Here is an 11,938-nt window from a genome sequence, read left to right on the forward strand (position 1 = left end):
CTTGAGAGATCATTGGCTTCTAATTGCTCAATTCTAGCCTTTAGGGACTGGCTTTTGGCTATGATCTTTTGGTTTTCCTTTTCAATCTGGTCATTTTTGGTGTTCAATTTGCTTATCAGTTCATTTGATTTCTGAGCCTCACTTTCCAATTGTGAAATTCTGCCTTTTAAACTGTTATTTTCTTGACAGATCTCTTCCATCTTTTTCATCATCTCAGATTTGAACTCTTCAATAGCTTGTGACCAGTTTTCATTATTTTGGGAAGGTTTGGATATGATTTCTTGTTGTTCTCCTCTGTTGTCTGAATTTTCTCCATATAAAAGTTGTCGAGTGTTACAGAGTTCTTCATGATAATCTTTCTCTTCTGGGGTTCCCAATTTTGGCTTGCCATTGTTGTTAGCCCAGAGCCTTCTCAGCTTTGTCCTCACACTCAGGGTCTGTCTGCACTTTCTAGGCTCCCGAGGTCTCAAGTCTCGTTGTTCTCAGGGTCAAGCCTCCTGGTTGTCCCAGGTCTGCCCCTCTGCCCGAGGCTCTTTCAGCAGTCTCAGGGACTGCTTCCACAGCTGCGCTCCCATCTACACAGGGTCCCCACTTGAGGTCCAAGCCTGAGCTCAAGATCCTTGTCTGTGCCTAGGGCAATGTCTTCACCCGCTCAGGCTCTCAGGAAAGTCCGTGCGCGTTCTTTAGCCTCTTGGGGTCCTAAGTCTTGCTGCTCTCAGGAACAAGCCCTGGAGCTGTCAGTGACTGAATGGGTGGCCCAAATGTGCTTTAACTCTTGTGGGCTGGCCTTGGAGCTGTGTGTGGTGTGTGTGTGTGAGGAAGGGACTTCTTCCTCTCGCGTTTTAGTGAGAGCTGTTTCACCCCTTTATAGAGTGGAAATGCCCCTATTCCGCGTACCTTCAATGCTGCACCCTGTTGTGGTGTCCCTTCGTTTTTCTGGATTCGTTTTTATGTCCCCTTGAGAAGTCCTGTATGCTTCGGTTAGGAGAGATCAAGTAGCTGCTCCTTACTCTGCAGCCATCTTACCCGGAAGTCCTATCTCAATATCATATTGTTTTGATGACCACTGCTTAATAGTATAGTTTAATATCTGGTACTGCTAGGCTACCTTCCTTTACTTTTTTTTTCATTAATTCCTTTGATATTCTTGATCTTTTGTTCTTCCAAATGAAATTTGTTATAGTTTTTTTTTTTTTTCTCATTCAGTTAAAAAGTTTCTTGGTAGTTTGATAGGTATGGCACTAAATAAGTAAATTAATTTGGGAAGAATGTTCATTTTTATTATGTTATCTCATCCTATCCATGAGCACTCAATGTTTTTCCAATTGTTTAGATCTAGTTTTAATTGTGTCGAAAGTGTTTTGTAATTGTGTTCGTATAATTCCTGTGTTTGGTTTGGTAGATAGATTCCTAAGTATTTTATATTGTCTAGTGAAGTGATGGGCAAACTTTTTAAAGAGGGGGCCAAAGGAAATGAAATGCTCATCTGTCTGTTTCTAAGGCAACTTTTTCAAAGTTTCATTGTATTGTATCCTACTCATTGTATTAATCAGATTAGGCATAATGTTGCATGGACTGATAGAACATTTCAGGCGGCCACATCTGGTCCATGGGCTGTAGTTTTTCCATCATTGGTCTAGGGTGATTTTATATGGTGTTTCTCTTTCTAACTCTTTTTTTTAAAACAGGGTGATTGCTTTAATTATTTTTTAACATTTACTAATATTTATTTTTTAGAAAAGTTAACATGGTTACATGATTCATGCTTTTACTTTTCTCTTCACCCCCTGACGCCCCCCCCCCATAGCTAACGTGCATTTTCACTGGTTTTAACATGTGTCATTGATCAAGACCTATTTAAAAATTGTTGATAGTTGCATTGGTGTGGTAGTTTCGAGTCTACATCCCCAATTCTCTTTCTAACTCTTGCTGCTGCGCTGTGTTGGAAATATATAGAAATACTGATGATTTATGTGCATTTATTTCATATCCTACAACTTTGCTAAAATTGTTGATTATTTCCACTAGGTTTTTAGTAGTTTCTCTAGGATTTTTTTAAGTAGACCATCATATCATCTGCGAAGAGTGATAGCTTAATCTCCTCATTGCCTATTTTAATGCCTTCAATTTGTTTTTCTTCTCTAATTGCTACTGCTAATGTTTCTAGTACAATGTTAAATAAGAGAGGTGATAATGGACATCCTTGTTTCATACCCGATCTTATTGGGAAGGCTTCTAATTTATCCCCATTGCATATGATGCTTGTTGATGGTTTAAGATGTATACTTTTTATTATTTTAGGAAAGGCCCCTCTATTCCTATACTTTCTAATGTTTTCAATAGGAATGGGTGTTGTATTTTGTCAAAGGCTTTTTCAGCATATTGAGATAATCATGCAATTTTTGTTTGTTAGCTTGTTGATGAAGTCAATTATGTAAATGATTTTCTTAATGTTGAACCATCCTTGCATTCCTGGTATAAATCCCACCTGATCCTGATGGATAACCCTCATGATCACTTGCTGGAGTCTTTTTGTTAGTATTCTATTTAAGATTTTTGCATCCCTGTTCATTAGGGGGATTGGTATATAGTTTTCTTTCTCTGTTTTAGGTTTTCCTAGCTTTGGAATCAGTACCACATTAGTGTCATAAAAGGAATTTGGTAGGACTCCTTTTTTGCTTATTATGTCAAATAATTTGTATAGTATTGGGATTAGTTGTTCTTTGAAGTTTTGATAGAATTCACTTGTGAATCCATCAGGCCCTGGTGATTATTTCATAGGGAGTTCTTTGATGGCATGTTCAATTTCTTTTTCTGGTATGGGATATTTAAGCATTCTATTTCTTATGCTACTAATCTAGGCAATTTATATTTTTGTTAATATTCATCCATATCACCTAGATTGCTAGATTTATTGCCATATAATTGGGGAAAATAGTTTTTAATGATTGCCTTAAATTCCTTTTTATTAGAGGCGAGGTCTCAATTTTCATCCTTGATACTCTTAATTTGGTTTTCTTCTCTTCTTTTTATATTAGATTTACCAGTACTTTGTCTATTTTATCTGTTTTTTCAAAGTACCAACTTCTAGTCTTATTTGTTAATTCAATAGTTCTTTTATTTTCTATTTTATTAATTTATCTTTTGATTTTTAGTATTTCTAATTTAGTTTTCATCTGGGGATTTTTAATTTGGTTGCTTTCTAGTTTTTTACGTTGCATGCCCAATTCATTAACCTCTGCCCTCCATAACTTGTTTATATATTCACTCAATGATATAAATTTTCCCCTTCATACTGCTTTGGCTGCATCCCATAGGTTTTGGTAAGAAGTCTCATCATTGTCATTGTCTAAAAAGAAATTATTCAATGTATATATGATTTGTTCTTTAAGTTATTTTTGAAAATAATATTATTTAATTTCCAATTAGTTTTTGGTTTGCCTCTCCATGTATCCTTGCTAACAACTATTTTATTGCATTATGATTTGATTATGTTGCATTTATTATTTCTGCTCATTTTCATTTGTTTGCCATGATTCTATGCTCTAATACATCGTCAATATTTGTGAATGTTTCATTTGCAGCTGAAAAGAAAGTGTATTCCTTTTTGTCCCTATTTATTTTTCTCCATATACCTATTAACTCTAATTTTTCTAGTGTTTCATTCACCTCTCTTATCTCTTTCTTATTTATTTTTTGTTTTGATTTATCTAGATCTGATAGGAGAAGGTTCAGGTCTCCTACAAGTATAGTTTTATTATCTATTTCTTCCTTGAGCTCTGCCAGTTTCTCATTTAGAAATTTACATGCTATACCATTTGGTGCGGGAATCAATTCTCTTACCCAATGTATCTGATTGTTCTTCCCTCTTTAAGTTAATTTCAATACACTTAAGAATTAAGTATTTCCTCTCTCCAACCTCTTTTTTTACTGTTCCCTCTAAGTAAACTCCTTCTAGTTACCCTGTTGATAATAACATTTTTTAATATTTACCAATATCTTCTTTTCTTCTAGGGTACAAATCAATTTAACTTATTGGGTTCCTTAAAGAAAAAGTTGTTTTTTTGTTTTATTTTGTTTTATTTTTTCCCCTGCTCTCTTAATTACCTTATGGTGATTCTCTTGAGCTCTGTGTTTGGGCAGCAAACTCTCTGTTTAAGTCTGTTTTTTTTTCTTTATGAATGCTTAGAAGTCTTCAATTTTATTGAATGACCATACTTTCCCCTTGCAAAAATATAGTCAGTTTTGCTGGATAGTTGATTTTTGGTTGTAGACCACTTAGTTCTCTTGCTTTCAAGAATATTATATTCCATGCCTTCATGTCCTTCAATGTATATGCAGCCAGATCCTGTGTAATCCTAACTGTGGTTCCCTGGTATCTGAATGACTTCCTAGCAGTTTGTAGTATTTTTTCCTTGATCTGGTAGTTTTTGAATTTGGCTATAATATTCCTGGAAGTTGTCAATTGTGGGTGAAATGTAGGTGATCTGTGGATTCTTTCAATTTCCACTTTTCCCTCTTGTTCAAGAATGTTAAGTCGGTTTTCTTGGATAATTTTCTGTAGAATGATGTCCAGAGTTTTTCTTTTGTCATTATGTTCCACTAGACCAATAATTTTTAAATTGTCTCTTTAAGATCTGTTTTCAAGGTCTTTGGTCATGTCAATGAGGTATTTCATATTCTCCTCAAATTTCTCATTTTTTGATTTTTTTAATATATTCTTGCTTCCTTGTGAAGTCATTTGCTTCTAGTTGTTGAGTTATAATTTTTAAAGACTGAATTTCATCCCTGGCTTTTTGGTCATCCTTCTGCTTCTGGTCTGATTTTCTTTGTAGATCATCTTTCACCTTCTTTGCTTTGTTTTTGAGCTGGTCAATTTTGGCTTTTAATACTTTTTCGTTTCAGTTCATGTATTTCCTTTCTCCAATTGTCTTCAGCCTCTCTTTATTGTTTTTTTGATTTCTGAAGTTCCAGAATTAATTGAATTTTGAGATCTTCCAAAGCCTATGTCCAATTTTCTGGAGCTTCCTTCTCTTCTTCTATTTCATTTGCTCTTTTTTCACTTCCTGAAAAGAAGTTGTCAATTTAATTTCTTTTCTCTTTTTCTGTTGTTTCCTCATATTTTTCCCTTCTCTGTTCTGCTAGGTTAAGCATATGGATTTAATGAGCTTTGATGAAAAATCTTCCACAGCTGGCAATGGAGATTTGTTGTTCCTCTGCAGTCTGTTGGGGAGGGGTGTTGGAGTTTCCCTGCCCTCTGAAAACTTCTTGTCTGTCCAATTGATGGAATTAAGCCTGTACTTGGTTAATCTGTAGCTTTATTGTGCCTGAAGCTAAAACCTCTTTCTTTCTCCCCCAGCCACCTCCCTGGTGTCTGTGTTCAGCTCCTTGAGTCCGGTGCCAGCAAGGCTCTCTTTCCCAGCTGGTGTGTTTGCCAGCCTGGAGATGTCAAGGGCCACTAGAGACTCTGAATAGCCCGTGGGGGAAGGGTCCTGGCATTCCCCTTCTATACCCTCAGACCCAACAGTTCAGGAATTCAAGCCTTTTTCTTGGTCTATGTCTTGAGCTGTCCAGCAGTAGGGTCCCCCTGCTCTGTCCTGTTTTCAGATTGGTTTCCTTTCTTCTTGAAGCACCCTGTTGTCTATCTCTGTGTGAAAGGGTGTGGAGGTCTGAAGATTTGCTCCATCTAAGCCGCCATCTTCATTTTAGATAAATACTAATTATCATTTTAAGGAAATCTCCATTTATTTCTGTGATCTCTCATTTTTTAATAGGACTGAGTGTTATATTTGTCAAAAGCTTTTTCTGCATCTATTGAAATAATCATAGAATTTATGTTTATTTATTTATGTTTATTTGATTATTTATTTAATTATTGATATTACTGATGTGGTCAGTTGGGCATTGATAGTTTTCCTAAATGAATCAGCATTCCTGGTTATAGCCTTTGTGATATATTGCTATAATCTCTTTATTAGTATTTTATTTAAAATTTTTGAATCAATTTCATGAGAGAAATGGTCTATAGTTTTCTATCTCTATTTTTTGCTCTTCCTGGCTTAGGTATCAGTACCATCTTTGTAGCATAAAAGGAATGTAGTAGGATACTTTCTTTGCCTATTTTTCCAAATAGTTTAGATAGTAATGGAACTAGTTATTCTTTAAATGTCTGGCAAAATTCATTTGTGAATACATCTGGTCCTAGTGATGTTTCTTAGGGAAATATTTTCTATTTCTTAGTCTATGAATCTATGAAAGATGAAATGAGGGCAAGTATAAATGTTAAGCCAATCACGCAGTAAGTATTTATGAAACACCTACTATATGACATTCACTGTACTAGGTTCTAGGGATACAAAGAATGAGACAATCCATATTCTCAATGAGCTTTTAATCTAATGGATAGACAAGTATTATATCACTATATAAAGAATAAATAAAAAAGATAATAGATACAAAATGATTTAATAAAAAATAGTTTGGGAGAAAAGTCCCTGGCGGTGAGGGGGATCAAGAAAAGTTTTCGTGTAGAAAATGTGGCACAAATTTCATCTTGAAAGAAGTGAGGGATTATATGAAGTAGACATGAGGAGTAAAAGGATTCTAAGCATAAGAGATGTCCAAGGAGGCTGGAGATGCAGAAATGGAGTATATGAGGAATAGAAAGGCCAGTCTGAATTGTTCACAAAATGATAGAGAAGGAGAAATGTACAAAAAGTTGAAAAGATTAGGGTTCAGGTTATGAAATACTTTAAAAACTAAACAGAAGAATTTACATTTCATCCTAGAGGCAATAAGGAAGTGAGGTTTATTTTTTGTGTTTTTTTTTCTGAGTAAGAGAGTGACATGATCAGGTCTTACTCTTAAGGAAAATCCTGTAAGCAATTAAGTGAAGGGTTGATTGAAGTAGGGAGGGACTCAAGGCAAGAAGACTAAGAGGCAATCAAAATAATCTCTGAGAGAAGTGGTGAAGTCTTGATTTAATCTAGCAGTTTTGTATTTTAAAGGGGTTGAATACAAAAGAAATTTTGGAGTTGCTATAGAAATGGCAACATTTGTCAACCAGTTGCATATGTGGGATGAGGAAAAGTAAGGAGTTGAGGATAGTGCCAAGGTTTCAAACCTGGGAAACTAGAAGAATGGTGGTGCCTTTGAGAAAAATAGGAAGTTTGGAAGAATATGAGTTTGTAGGTAAATATGATCAATTTTGTTTAAAACATACAGATTATAATAAACGACCAGTATGTAATTGATCATGGAGAAGTGAAACTCAATAAAAATATGGGATCTAGAAACATACATCTGTTAGTTACATGGGTAGCTAAACTCAGGAAAGAAGCAAGAAAGAATAGGAAGAGGGAGAGGAAGAGAGAGAGAGAGAGAGAGAGAGAGAGAGAGAGGAAAATGGTATTGGCAATGGCAATGACAGGGAGAGGGGGGAGATAGCAGTCATGATTAAGTGGTATAATAACGTAATATGAATAATGAGGCAACAGAGGAGAATGAGGAAGATTAGTCAGGTGAGGAGAACAAGATAAGAGCCATATCACCGAAAATGGCAATGAGAGAATATCCAGGGAGGAAAGTACCATATACTCTAGGTCAATAAAAATGGGGACTGAGAAAAAAAAACATCAGATTTGGCAATTAAAAAATTACTTGTAGTTTTAGGGAGAATTGTTCCAGTCAGTAATTGAGTAGGAAGCTAAGTTGCAAAAGGTTGAGAAATTATAGGAGAGGAAATCGAGACAATAAATGTAGTCTTTTTTTTCCCTAAGGCTTGAACTTTAGAGGTAATTCATAAGAGAAAAAAATAGCTTATTAATTTTAGTTGACCACAAATTCAATATAGATCTAAAACACACTACTGCTGCTGAAAAAAACTAATGCTATCCTAGGTTGCATTAATAGAAATATGATATCCAGATCAAGGAGGGGAGGATGTTATATGCACACTGTATTCTATACCAACCAGACCACATCTGGAGGACTGCATTCAGTTCTGAATTATGAATTTTAAAAATATTGAGAAAACATTGAGAAAACTGGAGAATGTCAGATGGAGAACTGAGGTGTTGATGGATAAAATGAAATGGGAATGTTTAACCCACTTTTTAAAATGCACCCAGAAGAAATTTTAGGAAACCCTTTTCTTTTCCCCTTCGATTCTCTATCCTCCAGCCCCCCAAATATATCATACTCTAAATTTCCTACCTTTTTCTCCCAAGTCATCAAGTGAGGGTTCCCCCCCCCTTGGGAAAAGCTGGCCCTTTGGCCACTACCTTTGACAGAAAAGGTCCTATTGTCAATCCAAATATGAGTCAACCACGAGTTATTAGGCAAAGCCCTTCCCTTGGCAACACATTCAGCTGTGTGGTCAAAGTCAAAGAAATTTTCTGCTTAAAAGAAAGTAAGTGTGCCTATCGAGGAAAAACTAAGTGAATAGTCCCATTCATCAGTCTTCCTACTCCTCCCTATTTCCCCATTCCTTCTCCAGAGATATATAGCAGGATATCCATATATGTGGCCCTAGACGGGAAGACCATGAAATGGGGGTGGAAGGAAAAAACTTTTCTCTTTGCAAATTTATGGAAAGTAAATATTGTAGTCCTTCTCCCTCATACAGCTATATATAGCTAAGAACGGATCTGTCTTTTAAGCAAAAGCAGTCATTGATTTTACATAAACCAAGAATGGCAGAAACAGAAGAGACATACAAATCTGTTAAAACCATCCAGCATCAGAGAAGGAAATAGAAGCCAAACCCTCTATGTCAGATTCTAAAACCACAAATGCAAAGGATTGTGTGCCATACAGTTATATACTCAACACTTATTAATAATAACTACTTGGTATACCCATATATCATAAGAATTCAAAATTTTTCTATGTTGGTTCTTGGTCTCATTTTCCTCCCTTACACAACAGTCAGTTCCCCTTTTCTGTTAGCCCTCAATCATAATTTTCCCCTCAAATATGAACATATTTGATGATTATTAATGAGGACATGGGTTCAATCTCCATTTTAACCTTACTCCAGTTAACATCAATCTCTTTCTTCATCAAAGATGGATTATTAACCCAATCTTTGCGTATAAACCCCATCAGAGGAATCTAGCCACATTACTATTCTTTGAAAAACTCCTCACAATCCTTTGTCTCTCATCTCCATTTCAGCTTCCATCCAGCCTACTTTGAGGAGACCATTCTGTCAAAGTCATCAGTTACTTCTTCATAGCTTAATCTAATGAACTTTTCTTTAGTCCTCTACTCCTGCACCACCTGGATTCATTGAACACTTCAATTAAAACAACCTTATTAAAGATCTCCCTTCTTGTAAATTCTATGGCCTGGTACCCTTCTCATCTTATCTCTCCTATTATTCTCTTGATTTTACTTTTGTCTCTTATATTAAAACTATAGTTCCATCCTTAAAACATCTGTTTTCTGTACTTTCACAAATTCATTTATAATCTCCAAGCTAATGACCCCAAAGCTTGCTTTTTTGGCCTCAACCTCTCAACTGAAGGTTGCATCCCATAGATCCAAATGATTTTGGGATGCTTCTGCTTGGGCATCCCTGCCAAATTCAACATGTCTCAAATAAAATTCAGTCCCTTCTCCCTAACAAATTGATTCTGTTTCTTTTTCCTTTCAGTGTTAATCATATTGGAATCATATTGAATCCCTCTCTATGTTGGGGATGCAGCTATAGCATAGGAGGGGAAATATCTCACCTTTGATCCACACCGACTCTGTGACCCTGAGTAAATCACTTAACTTTTCAGTGTAATCTCTATTCTTCAAAAGCAGAAAATTCAATATTTCCATAGTACCGCTCTTATTATACTACTTTGTTGTTTAAGAATCTACAATAATTGTCAAACTCTTAATGGGCTGGATCCAATCTATTTAGTGTGGCATTCAAGGTCCTTTAAAATATGTCTTTCCTTAGCTAGATAAACTCCTCTCCTACTATATGAATAATTTCCACATTCAGGACCATGTCCTCAGAATATTTCTTTCTCATTCTTTCCTCCACATCTATTCCTCTGGATTTAAAAAGGCTTCTTTTCTTCTTGTTTAATCTGGATCCAATCTCTTCTTCAAAGGCCAACCCTTACTCCTCAAAGTAATATAGTCTCTTTCCTGTGATTCCTTTGACATTATTACCACCTAATCTAGCTTTTTTTTTAATCTACCCTTTGTCTTCTCTAGAAAATGGGTGTATGTGTTATTTCCACAATTGTGAGCATGTTTAAAACCTGAGTTGTGTAGTCTCCTTAACTGTCACTTAATGGGCCCAGGCCCATTGTGGGTACTCAATACTTTTTTCATTTGAAAACTGGTTCTAAATACTTGGCTCACAGATGGCAATGATACTTCCTTTGTATTGCCAACAGGCACTTGACCGGAGGATAAGACTGAATAGGGCAAGCAATGTCCTGGGACAATTAGTTCACAAAATGGGTAGTGTAGATTTGGAGTCAGAAGACTTGCATTCATATTTTCATCAGGTACCTGCTGGCATTCTGACTGTGAGCAAGTCATTTATCCTTACTTTATCTCAGTTTCCTCATCTAGAAAATATAGACAACAATAGCTAACCTAACTCCCAAATTTCTATGAGGATCATACGTTTTTGCAAACCTTAAAGTAATAAATATTAGCTCCCTGTATTAACCATCACTGACTTTCCGACTGCTTTTTAGAGTTTGATAAATGCCATATATAAGATGAAATATGCAAAATATATAGGTCTAATAAATTATCATTTCTAAAGTTCTGATTTGATTAGTTGGAATTCATAAATTAAGAAAAGAACCTGATTTTTTTTTTATTTTGGTCGGTACCAGTTGGGACAAGTATCTCCAGTCCCTGGTAAGGGAAACGTAGTGTTGAGAAGGTTAAAAAGCTTTGCCCTTCCTTCTGGAAATCTGAAGATAAATTTGAGGTTAGAATGTGGGTTAAGTTCTTTCCAGCATGTGAAACCTTTGTTGTGGCTGTTGTGAGCCAGGCAGTAAATGGCAAAGGATCTTGGATCCCTGTTTCCTTGAGCATCTGCAAATTTAATTCTCCCAGATTCTTGCAGTTGATTCTTGAAATGACTGCATGTGACATGAGCATGACAGACTGTGGGCTGGGAGAGGTCCCTTGCACCTTCATGCCATTTCTTACTGCACCTCTTGTCTTAAGTTGTTTTGGAAGGTTTCTCCCCTCAAAGCAGTGATATTATTTTTACTATTGTCTTAGCAGTATGTTATTCAGAAATGCCTCTTAATAGACTTAGTCTTATGGCATTTTAATGGATCTCCTCTCTTCTCATTCCACATAACCTTACCTCCAGATTCTTCAACTTTAAAAAAGACTAAGAAGAATTGTTTCTTTAGGAAAGAGTGCTCCTATTCTTACACTGGGGAAAGAGTTCATGGAAATATAACCAAAGGGTAAAAGAAACATGTGTCATCTACTTTCTAAACTCTATAGTTGGGGGAAGCTAGGTGGCTCAGTAGATAGCCAGGTCTAGACATGAGAGATCCTGGGTTCAAAACTGACCTCAGATACTTCCTAGCTGTGTGACCCTGGGCAAGTTACATAACCCCAATGGCTAGCCCTTACCATTCTTTTGCCTTGGAACCAATATACAATGTTGATTCTAAGAAGGCAGGTAAAGTTTTAAAAAAATAAAATAAATAAATTCTATGGTACTATGAAGCTTTGTAATGAACTCATACCTAAAAGCCATAAACCTCTACTTCTTCTGCCTACTATTCTCTGCACTGATCAGAACACATCTGGAAGACTGTTAAGCTCTGATAAGTACATTTTATTTTTATTTTTATTTTTATTTTTTTTAAACATTTAGTAATATTCATTTTTAACATGGTTACATGATTCATGCTCCACCTTTCCCCTTCAACCCCCCCCGCACCCCCCC

This window comes from Gracilinanus agilis, chromosome 2, assembly GCF_016433145.1.
Source record: "Gracilinanus agilis isolate LMUSP501 chromosome 2, AgileGrace, whole genome shotgun sequence".
In the NCBI taxonomy this organism is placed as follows: domain Eukaryota; kingdom Metazoa; phylum Chordata; class Mammalia; order Didelphimorphia; family Didelphidae; genus Gracilinanus; species Gracilinanus agilis.